Source organism: Aegilops tauschii, chromosome 3 (genome assembly GCF_002575655.3).
Source record: "Aegilops tauschii subsp. strangulata cultivar AL8/78 chromosome 3, Aet v6.0, whole genome shotgun sequence".
Lineage (NCBI taxonomy): Eukaryota > Viridiplantae > Streptophyta > Magnoliopsida > Poales > Poaceae > Aegilops > Aegilops tauschii.
This window is the reverse complement of record NC_053037.3, coordinates 495,098,821-495,109,952: the sequence shown is the minus strand read 5'-3', so window position 1 is coordinate 495,109,952 and position 11,132 is coordinate 495,098,821.

The following is an 11,132-nucleotide window of genomic DNA, read 5'->3' as shown; positions in this document are numbered from 1 at the left end:
CTCAGTATTTTTTTTTATTTCCAAAAATAACTTTCGTGGAGTTTCAGGACTTTTGGAGTTGTGCAGAATAGGTCTCTAATATTTGCTCCTCTCCCAGCCCAGAATTCCAGCTGCCGGTATTTTCCCTCCTTATGTAAACCTTGTAAAATAAGAGAGAATAGGCATAAGTATTGTGACATAACGTGTAACAACAGCCCATAATGCAATAAATATCGATATAAAAGCATGATGCAAAATGGACGTATCAACTCCCCCAAGCTTAGACCTCGCTTGTCCTCAAGCGGAAGCTGATAACGATAAATATGTCCACATGTTTAGAGGTAGAGGTGTTGATAAAATAAAATACGGACATGAGGGCATCATGATTATTCTTATAACAGCAACATATATGAATATTGTCATATGATTTCAAATGCTCAAGTAATAATCTATTCACAATGCAAAAGTATGAATCAGAAACTTTATTGAGAACTAACAAACTATAATCTTAGTCATTGAAGCAATTGCAATTTATCATAACATCAGAAAGAGTCTATGTCAGAGCTTTCTAGCAAGTCCACATACTCAACTATCATTTAGTCTTTCATAATTTCTAACACTCACGCAATACTTGTGGTTACGGAGTTTTAATCGGACACAGAGAAAGATAGGGGCTTATAGTTTCGCCTCCCAACCTTTTACCTCAAGGGTAATGTCAACAATAATAACTCATGCTAACTTACATCCAATTAGATATATATATCAGGATCTTTCCAACATCCTGTGCTTGCCAAAGGATAAAATGTAAAAAGGAAAGGTGAAGATCACCATGACTCTTGCATAAGGTAGAAGATAATAATAAAAGATAGGCCCTTCGCAGAGGGAAGCAGAGGTTGCCATGCGCTTTTAGGGTTGGATGCACAAAATCTTAATGCGAAAGAACGTCACCTTATATTGCCACTTGTGATATGAACCTTTATTATGCAGTCCATCGCTTTTATTTCTTCCACATCACAAGATCGTATAAAGCTTATTTCCTCCACACCAATCAATCATACATATTTAGAGAGCAATTTTTATTGCTTGCACCGATGACAACTTACTTGAAGGATCTTACTCAATCCATAGGTAGATATGGTGGACTCTCATGGCAAAACTGGTTTAAGGGTTTTTGGAAGCACAAGTAGTCTCTCTACTTGGTGCAAAGAATTTGGCTAGCATGAGGGGGAAAGGCAAGCTCAACATGTTGGATGATCCATGAAAATATACTTTATCTCAGATATAAGAAAACATAACCCATTACGTTGTCTTCCTTGTCCAACGTCAACTCTTTAGCATGTCATATTTTAATGAGTGCTCCCAATCATAAAAGATGTCCAAGATAGTGTATTTATATGTGAAACCTCTCTTTCTTTATTACTTCCTATTAATTGCAACGATGACCAAAGCTATGTTTGTCAACTCCCAAGAATTTTTAATCATCGTACTCTTTCTATGTGAAGTCATTACTCTCAATAAGATCAATATGATCTCTTTGTTTCCTTTTTTTATTCTTTTTCTCTTTTCTTTTATTCAATCAAGATCATGGCAAAATAATCAAGCCCTTGACTCAACACTAATCTTTATTATATAGCTCATGGACTCGATTACATAGAGAGATCATAAAGCAAAACTCAAAACTAGATCATACCAAAACTTTATTCTACTAGATCAAGATACTACTAATAGGATCGAACTAAGAAAACGGTAAAGATAGGAGTGTGATGGTGATACGATACCGGGGCACCTCCCCCAAGCTTGGCAGTTGCCAAGGGGAGTGCCCATACCCATGTGATTATGTCTCCTTTGCTGGTGAAGAAGGTGGAGGGGTTGTTGATGATGCGGGCTTGTCGTCCATCTTCCAAGGCATAGGCTCACCATCATAGAAGGATGATCGAGTCTCCGGGATCCTCAGATCTGTAGCCAAACTCATCCTTTTGAATCTATATTCATGCTCACAGTTTTGGTTTTGCAGGTCATAGATTTGGGCTTGAAGGTGCTCGATCTTCTCGTGAAGCTTGAAGATGGTCTCCCCAATGTTGTTGGCATCCAGCTTGTGGTTGTTGGTGAACTCCGCGATCATCATTTGGTTGGAGTTGAGTCCATGTTCCACCATCCCCTGGCACTTGAAAACTTGTTGCTCCATTGCTTCGAGCCTCGTCTCCACGCTTCCGGTCCCCTTTGGTCCCTCAACATCGTGGATGTGCAGCAACCCATCACGCATCTCAATGGTATGAGGGTGTGGCAGCACCTCCGCGAGGTAAGGGTTAATGACCTTCTCGAAGAACTTGTCCTTGGGGGCACTTGGGAGATGTCATGATAATCTAGATCTGTCAGAAAAATAGCTCGAAACAAGAACAGAGGATAATTGTGTGATACAGGAGTCAAAACCTTCGGGAGATTATATAATGAATTTTTACCGACCAAAATATGTATCGTGCAAGAAAACGGAGTCCGGAGAGCACACGAGGTGCCCACGAGGTAGGGGGGCGCGCCCTCCATCCTCGTGGAGCCCCCGTGTCCTTCCCGGACAGCTTCATATTTTTCTATTTTTCTAAATATTCCAAAACGGAGAAATAATGCCATTAGAATTGTTTTGGAGTCGGTTTACTTACCGTACCACATACCTATTCCGTTTCGGAGTCTGAAACGTTCCAGAAAGTGTCCCTTATGTATTCCTCCGGGTTACGGTTTCAATAACATTGGTTTCAACATTTATAGGATTACCTGAGATATAATGTTTGATTCTTTGACCGTTCACCACCTTAGGATTTGTGCCTTCGAAGTTGTTGATTTTTATGGCACCGGAACGATAGACCTCCTCGATAACGTAGGGGCCTTCCCATTTAGAAAGAAGTTTTCCTGCAAAAAATCTTAAACAAGAGTTGTATAGCAATACATAATCACCTACATTAAACTCACGTTTTTGTATTCTTTTGTCATGCCATCTTTTAACTTTTTCTTTAATCAACTTGGCATTCTCATAATCTTGGGTTCTCCATTCATCAAGTGAGCTAATATCAAATAACCTCTTCTCACCGGCAAGTTTGAAATCATAGTTGAGCTCTTTAATAGCCCAATAAGCCTTATGTTCTAGTTTGAGAGGTAAGTGACATGCTTTTCCATAAACCATTTTATACGAAGACATACCCATAGGATTTTTATATGCAGTTTTGTATGCCCATAATGCGTCATCAAGTTTCTTGGACCAATTCTTTCTAGATATATTAACAGTCTTTTGCAAAATTAATTTGAGCTCTCTATTACTCAATTCTACTTGACCACTAGACTACGGGTGATAAGGGGACGCAATTCTATGATTAATGTCGGCGTTCTAGGAACGGGGGTCCCCAGACTTGCCTGCCTGCGGCCCACAGCGTGGCTAAGCAAGCAGGATGTACGGCCCATCTTCATCAACAAGGCATCCAAGACCCTCGTGAGGGTCCAAGCCTCGCGCGGCGGATGACGCAAGACCTCCTCTGGAGTGGCCTAGCTAGGCAGGCTCACGAGGAGCGGAGATATCAAGGCGGGGCAAACCTCACGAGGCTCTCGTGATGTGAGCCATGACGAACGGCACCAGGCGGGCGCCAGCGCGCGCAGCGTCCTTGTTTCCTCTTTGGTGCTAAGGAGGCCAGCGCAGGCGAAGAGTACCGAGGCATCAGGCAAAGGTTGCTATATTGGTGCAACGAGACCAAGACCAGGAGGACGGCAAGGCGGAGGTCATCGTGGAGCCCAAGACAGCGTCACCCCAGAGCTTTTCGCAGGCGAAGACCACTTTTGTCAGGATAGCTTGTACTAGCTGTCCCCCTTCGAATTTGCCCGCCGTTGTTGGCTCCCTTCCCGCTCGATATTTGGGAAGAGGACCAGGGCCTATATAAGTAGAGCTAGCCACCATAGTGGGGAGAGGATCTCATCTCATCTTAGCTTGATCCAACCCGATCGAGAGCCTAGCCACAAGAACACCTCAACCTCAGGAGTCTGTTCTTGCCTCGTACTGTTCATCATCAACCCTTGAGGCAATCCACCACCACCACACTGGAGTAGGGTATTACACCACAACGGTGGCCCGAACCAGTATAAACCTCGTGTCTTTCTGTGTTGCGAGTTCGTCGAGTTCGTCCGTGAGATCTTAGCGAGCTAGGGCGTAGATCGGTAAGAGGGAAAGACTTCGCGCGCACCCCAGTGTTTGAACCTTAAGGGTTTGCCGGAACCCCACATTCGACAATTAACATCATACTTAGCAAGCATTTTACGGAAAGCACCATGAATAAAATGTGAACCACCGTCAGTCATTAAATATTTAGGGACTCCAAACCTCGGAAAAATAACTTCTTTAAGCATTTTAATAGAGTGTTATGATCAGCACTACTAGTTGGAATAGCTTCTACCCACTTAGTAACGTAATCAACAGCAACTAATTAAAATATGTGTATATCCATTAGAGGCAGGAAAAGGTCCCATATAATCAAAGCCCCAAACATCAAATGGTTCAATAACAAGTGAATAGTTCATGGGCATTTCTTGACGTCTGCTAATATTACCAATTCTTTGACATTCATCACAAGATAAGACAAACATATGGGCATCCTTGAAGAGAGTAGGCCAATAGAAACCGGATTGCAATACCTTATGTGCAGTTCTATCTCCAGCGTGGTGTCCTCCATAAGCTTCGGAGTGATACTTGCGTAGGATCTGTTCCTGTTCATGCTCAGGTACACAACGTCTAATAACACCATCTACTCCTTCTTTATAAAGATGTGGGTCATCCCAAAAGTAACGTCTCAAATCATAGAAAAACTTTTTCTTTTGCTGGTATGTGAAACTAGGTGGTATAAATTTAGCAACAATGTAATTAGCAAAATTAGCATACCATGGAGCACTACAAGAAGCATTTATGACATTTAATTGTTCATCAGGAAAGCTATCATCAATAGGTAGTGGGTCATCAAGAACATCCTCTAACCTAGACAAGTTGTCTGCAACGGGGTTCTCAACTCCTTTTCTACCAACAATATGCAAATCAAATTCTTGTAGCAGGAGAACCCATCTAATAAGTCTAGGTTTAGCATCTTTCTTTTCCATGAGATATTTAATAGCAGCATGATCCATGTGAATAGTTACTTTAGAATTGACAATATAAGGTATGAACTTATCACAAGCAAATACAACTGCTAAGAATTATTTTTCAGTAGTAGCATAATTTCTCTGAGCATTGTCTAGAGTTTTACTAGCGTATTGAATAACATTTAATTTCTTATCAACTCTTTGCCCTAGAACAGCACCTACAACAGAATCACTAGCATCACACATAATTTCAAAGGGTAAATTCCAATCAGGTGGCTGAACAATAGGTGCAGAGATCAATGCTTTCTTAAGTATTTCAAATGCTTCTACACAATCGTCATCAAAGACAAATGGTATATCTTTTTGTAATAAATTAGTCAGAGGCCGAGAAATTTTTGAGAAGTCCTTAATGAACCTCCTATAAAATCCGGCATGACCAAGGAAACTTCTTATACCTTTGATGTCCTTGGGACATGGCATCTTTTCAATAGCATCAACCTTGGCTTTATCAACCTCAATACCTCTTTCAGAAACTTGATGCCCCAAGACAATACCTTCATTAACCATAAAGTGGCACTTTTCCCAATTCAGGACAAGATTAGTTTCTTCACATCTCTGCAAAACTCGATCAAGGTTGCTCAAGCAATCATCAAAAGAGGATCCATAAACGGAGAAATCGTCCATGAAAACCTCACAAATCTTTTCACAAAAGTTAGAGAATATAGCCATCATGCATGTTTGAAAGGTAGCAGGTGCATTACATAAGCCAAAAGGCATATGTCTATAAGCAAAAGTACCAAAAGGGCAAGTAAAAGTAGTCTTTGATTGATCATTGGCTGACACAGGTATTTGAGAGAAACCAGAATAACCATCTAGAAAGCAAAAGTGTGTATGTTTAGACAACCTTTCTAGCATTTGATCGATAAAAGGTAAGGGGTAATGATCCTTTTTAGTAGCTTTATTTAATTTGCGGAAATCAATTACCATCCTATAACCTATAATAATTCTTTGCGGAATCAATTCATCTTTATCATTAGGAACGACAGTAATACCTCCCTTCTTAGGGACACAATGGACAGGACTTACCCACTGACTCTCAGCAACGGGATAAATTATACCTGCCTCAAGAAGCTTTAGTATTTCCTTTCTTAACACTTCCTTCATCTTAGGATTCAGCCATCGTTGATGATCACGAACTGGTTTGGCATCTTCCTCCAAATTTATTTTATGTTGACATAGAGTGTGACTAATGCCCTTAAGATCATCAAGAGTATATCCAATAGCAGCACGGTGCTTCTTCAGAGTTTTCAATAATCTCTCTTCTTCATGCTCTGAAAGGTTAGCACTAATAATAACAGGATATATCTTTTTCTCATCAAGATAAGCATATTTAAGAGTATCAGGTAACGGTTTGAGCTCAAACACGGGATCACCCTTGGGTGGAGGAGGATCCCCTAGGATTTCAACAGGCAAATTGTGTTTCAGAATGGGTTCCTGTTTATAGAATACTTCATCTATTTCCCTTCTTTCATTCATAAACATATCATTTTCATGGTCTAGCAAATATTGTTCTAAAGGATCACTAGGAGGCACGACAATAGAAGCAAGACCAATAATTTCATCCTTACTAGGTAATTCCTCTTCACGGTGTTGTCTACGAAATTTAGAAAAATTAAACTCATGAGACATATCACCTAGACCAATAGTAACAACATCCTTTTCGCAGTATATCTTAGCATTAACGGTGTTCAAGAAGGGTCTACCAAATATAATGGGACAAAAGCTATCTTGTGGGGAACCAAGAACAAGAAAATCAGCAGGATATTTATTTTTCCCACACAAGACTTCAACATCTCTAACAATTCCCATTGGTGAAATAGTATCTCTATTGGCAAGTTTAATTGTGACATCAATATCTTCTAACTCAGCAGGTGCAATATCATGCTTAATTTCTTTGTATAAATCAATAGGTATGGCACTAGCACTAGCACCCATATCACATAAGCCATGATAACAATGATCTCCTATTTTAACATAAATAACAGGCATGCCTACCACAGGTCTATGTTTATCTTTAGCACAAGGTTTAGCAATTCTAGCAGTTTTCTCACAGAAATAAATAACATGCGCATCAATATTATCAGACAAGAGATCTTTAAAAATAGCAATATTAGGTTCAGCTTTAATTTGCTCAGGAGGTGTATAAGTTCTAATATTGCTTTTACGAACCATAGTTGAAGCTTTAGCATGATCCTTTATCCTAACTGGGAAAGGTGGTTTCTCAGCATAAGAAGTAGGAACAATAGGATCATTATAAGTGACAGTCTTTTCTTCAACTTTAGTAGGTGCAGCTAATTTTACTTCTATGGGGGGATGATATTTAAACCACTCCTTGGGGAGATCAACATAAGTAGCAAAAGATTCACAGAAAGAAGCTACTATCTCAGAGTCAAGTCCATATTTAGTGCTAAACTTACAGAAAACATCGGTATCCATAAAAGATTTAACACAATCAAACTTAGGTGTCATACCTGACTCCTTACCTTCGTCGAGATCCCAATCTTCAGAGTTGCGTTTAATTCTATCCAATAAATCCCATTTGAATTCAATAGTCTTCATCATAAAAGAGCCAGCACAAGAAGTATCGAGCATGGTGCGATTGTTATCAGAAAGCCGAGCATAAAAACTTTGAATAATTATTTCTCTTGGGAGCTCATGATTGGGGCATGAATATAACATTGATTTAAGCCTCCCCAAGCTTGAGTGATGCTTTCTCCTTCGCGAGGCCAAAAATTATATATATAATTGTGATCATGATGAACAAGATGCATAGGATAAAATTTCTGATGAAATTCCAATTTCAATCGTTTGTAGTTCCATGACCCCGTATCATCACATAGCCTATACCATGTCAATGCATCTCCCTTCAAAGATAAAGGGAAGACCTTCTTCTTAATAACATCACCGGGAACACCTGCAAGCTTAAATAATCCACAAACTTCATCCACATATATTAAATGCTCACCAGGATGCTTTGTTCCATCTCCTGCATAAGGATTAGCTAGCAATTTTTCTAACATACATGAAGGAATCTCAAAATGGACATTTTCATTTTCAGTAGGTTCAGTAGGTTGAGGAGCAACTCTTTGCTCTAGTGGTCGGGGTGAAGATACCCCGAACAAGCCCCTCAGAGGATTACTTTCCATAGTAACAAGTGACAGTAAATTTCAGCACACTATATAATTTTTTCCTTACCAAATTCCACCTACCAAAGGCGCTTCACTCCCCGGCAACGGCGCCAGAAAAGAGTCTTGATGACCCACAACTATAGGGGATCTATCGTAGTCCTTTGGATAAGTAAGAGTGTCGAACCCAACGAGGAGCAGAAGGAAATGATAAGCAGTTTTCAGCATGGTTTTCTCTACAAGTACTGAAATAAGAGGTAACAGATAGTTTTGTGATAGGATAATTTGTAACGAGCAACAAGTAACAATAGTAAATAAAGTGCAGAAAGGTGGCCCAATCCTTTTTGTAGCAAAGGACAAGCCTGGACAAACTCTTATATAGAGAAAAGTGCTCCCGAGGACACATGGGAATTATCGTCAAGCTAGTTTTCATCACGTTCATATGATTCGCGTTCGGTACTTTGATAATTTGATATGTGGGTGGACCGGTGCTTGGGTGCTGTTCTTACTTGAACAAGCATCCCACTTATGATTAACCTCTATTGCAAGCATCCACAACTACAACATAAGTATTAAGGTAAACCTAACCATAGCATGAAACATATGGATCCAAATCAACCCCTTACGAAGCAACGCATAAACTAGGGTTTAAGATTCTGTCACTCTAGCAACCCATCATCTACTTATAACTTCCCAATGCCTTCCTCTAGGCCCAAATAATGCTGAAGTGTCATGTAGTCGACGTTCACATAACACCACTAGAGTATAGACAACATACATCTCATCAAAATATCGAACGAATACCAAATTCACATGACTACTAATAGCAAGACTTCTCCCATGTCCTCAGGAACAAACGTAACTACTCACAAAGCATATTCATGTTCATAATCAGAGGGGTATTAATATGCATAAAGGATCTGAACATATGATCTTCCACCAAATAAACCAACTAGCATCAACTACAAGGAGTAATCAACACTACTAGCAACCCACAGGTACCAATCCCAGACTTGGAGACAAGAATTGGATACAAGAGATGAACTAGGGTTTGAGAGGAGATGGTGCTGGTCAAGATGTTGATGGAGATTACCCTCTCCTGATGAGAGGAGCGTTGGTGATGACGATGGCGATGATTTCCCCCTCCTAGAGGGAAGTGTCCCCGGCAGAACAGCTCTTCCGGAGCCCTAGATTGGTTCCGCCAAGGTTCCGCCTCGTGGCGGTGGAGTCTCGTCCCAAAAGGTTGCTTATGTGTTTTTCCTGGACGAAAGACTTCATATAGCAGAAGATTGCCACCGGAGAGCCAACAGGGGGCCCACGAGGCAGGGGGGCGCACCCAGGAGGGTAGGGCGCGCCCCCACCCTCGTGGACAGGTGGTGGCCCCCCTGATTTATTTCTTCCGCTCAGTATTTTTTATTATTTCCAAAAATAACTTTCGTGGAGTTTCAGGACTTTTGGAGTTGTGCAGAATAGGTCTCTAATATTTGCTCCTCTTCCAGCCCAGAATTCCAGCTGCCGGTATTCTCCCTCCTTATGTAAACCTTGTAAAATAAGAGAGAATAGGCATAAGTATTGTGACATAACGTGTAATAACAGCCCATAATGCAATAAATATCGATATAAAAGCATGATGCAAAATGGACGTATCAGACAGCGTTACCGGCCACCCCACGACCAACGGCCTACGCGGTTGGATGCGGCGCCCCTTCAGCTACCCGTAGACGCAAACTACACGCAAAACCGAGCCCCGTAGCGGGTTTCCGGCAAACTTCCGCCGCCGATCGGGTCGTCGCCGGCCTAAATCCGACGATGATGACGTGGCGTCGTTATTAGCGCCTAATCCCCCAATTAGCGCTCTAACACACACTGACAGCGGGCCCCACCATAGGGTCAAACCCTAGTTAGCTCTGGATTTGACCGTGGTTTAGTCCCTGTGTCAATGACACGCGGGTCCCACTAGTCAGGTTTGACCCTGGTCAACTCGGCTGACCGGCTGACGTAGTAGTGACACAATGCTGATGTCATTAATCATTTTCTGGATTAAAACTAATTCAGGAAATTCCAGAAAATGACTTAAACTTCAAAAATTCATAGAAAATAAACTATAACTCAGAATGGAATAAATTATATATGAGAAATGATCAGAAAAATCCAATCTATCCATTGGTACTGGTTTCATGCATGATAAAGCAACTTAACCTTGCTGTATAGACCAGAACATGTTAATGCACTTTGGAAATTCATAGTTTGAATTTGAATTTGAACCTTTGGTTCAAATCAACTCAAACCCTTCTGTTGCTAGCTGCATTAGCTCAAATCACAGCATCTTGCCATGTCATGATCATGCATCATATTGTTGCATTGCATTGATTGTGTTCCTTCTCTGTTGCCGGTATTTGTCCCCTCTCAGTGGACGTAGTTTCGACGATGAGTTCGATGACACCGATGAAGAGCTATACTATCTTCAGAAGTGCCAGGCAAGCAAAACCCCCTTGTTCATTCCGATACAATCCCACTCTCTCGCTCTTGCTCTCTTTTACTGCATTAGGACAACAACAATTCAACTGTTACATGCTGCGGTAGTTGAACCCCTTTCCTCTGCATGACCTGTTATTGCCACAGTAAATAGATGAAACCCACTAGCATGAGTAGCAGTTGTTTGAGCCCTGATGTGCCTACTCATTCATGCTTGTTGTCATGCTTGCTACTGCTTAGAGTTGAGTCAGGTCTGATTCATTGGGATGAATTGGAGGTGTGTGAACATGTTCTACTATTGAGAGCTAAGTGTGTGAACACGATTTGGTAAAGGTAGCGGTGAGAGGCCATGCAGGAGTACATGGTGGGTTGTCTCATTGAAACCGTCCT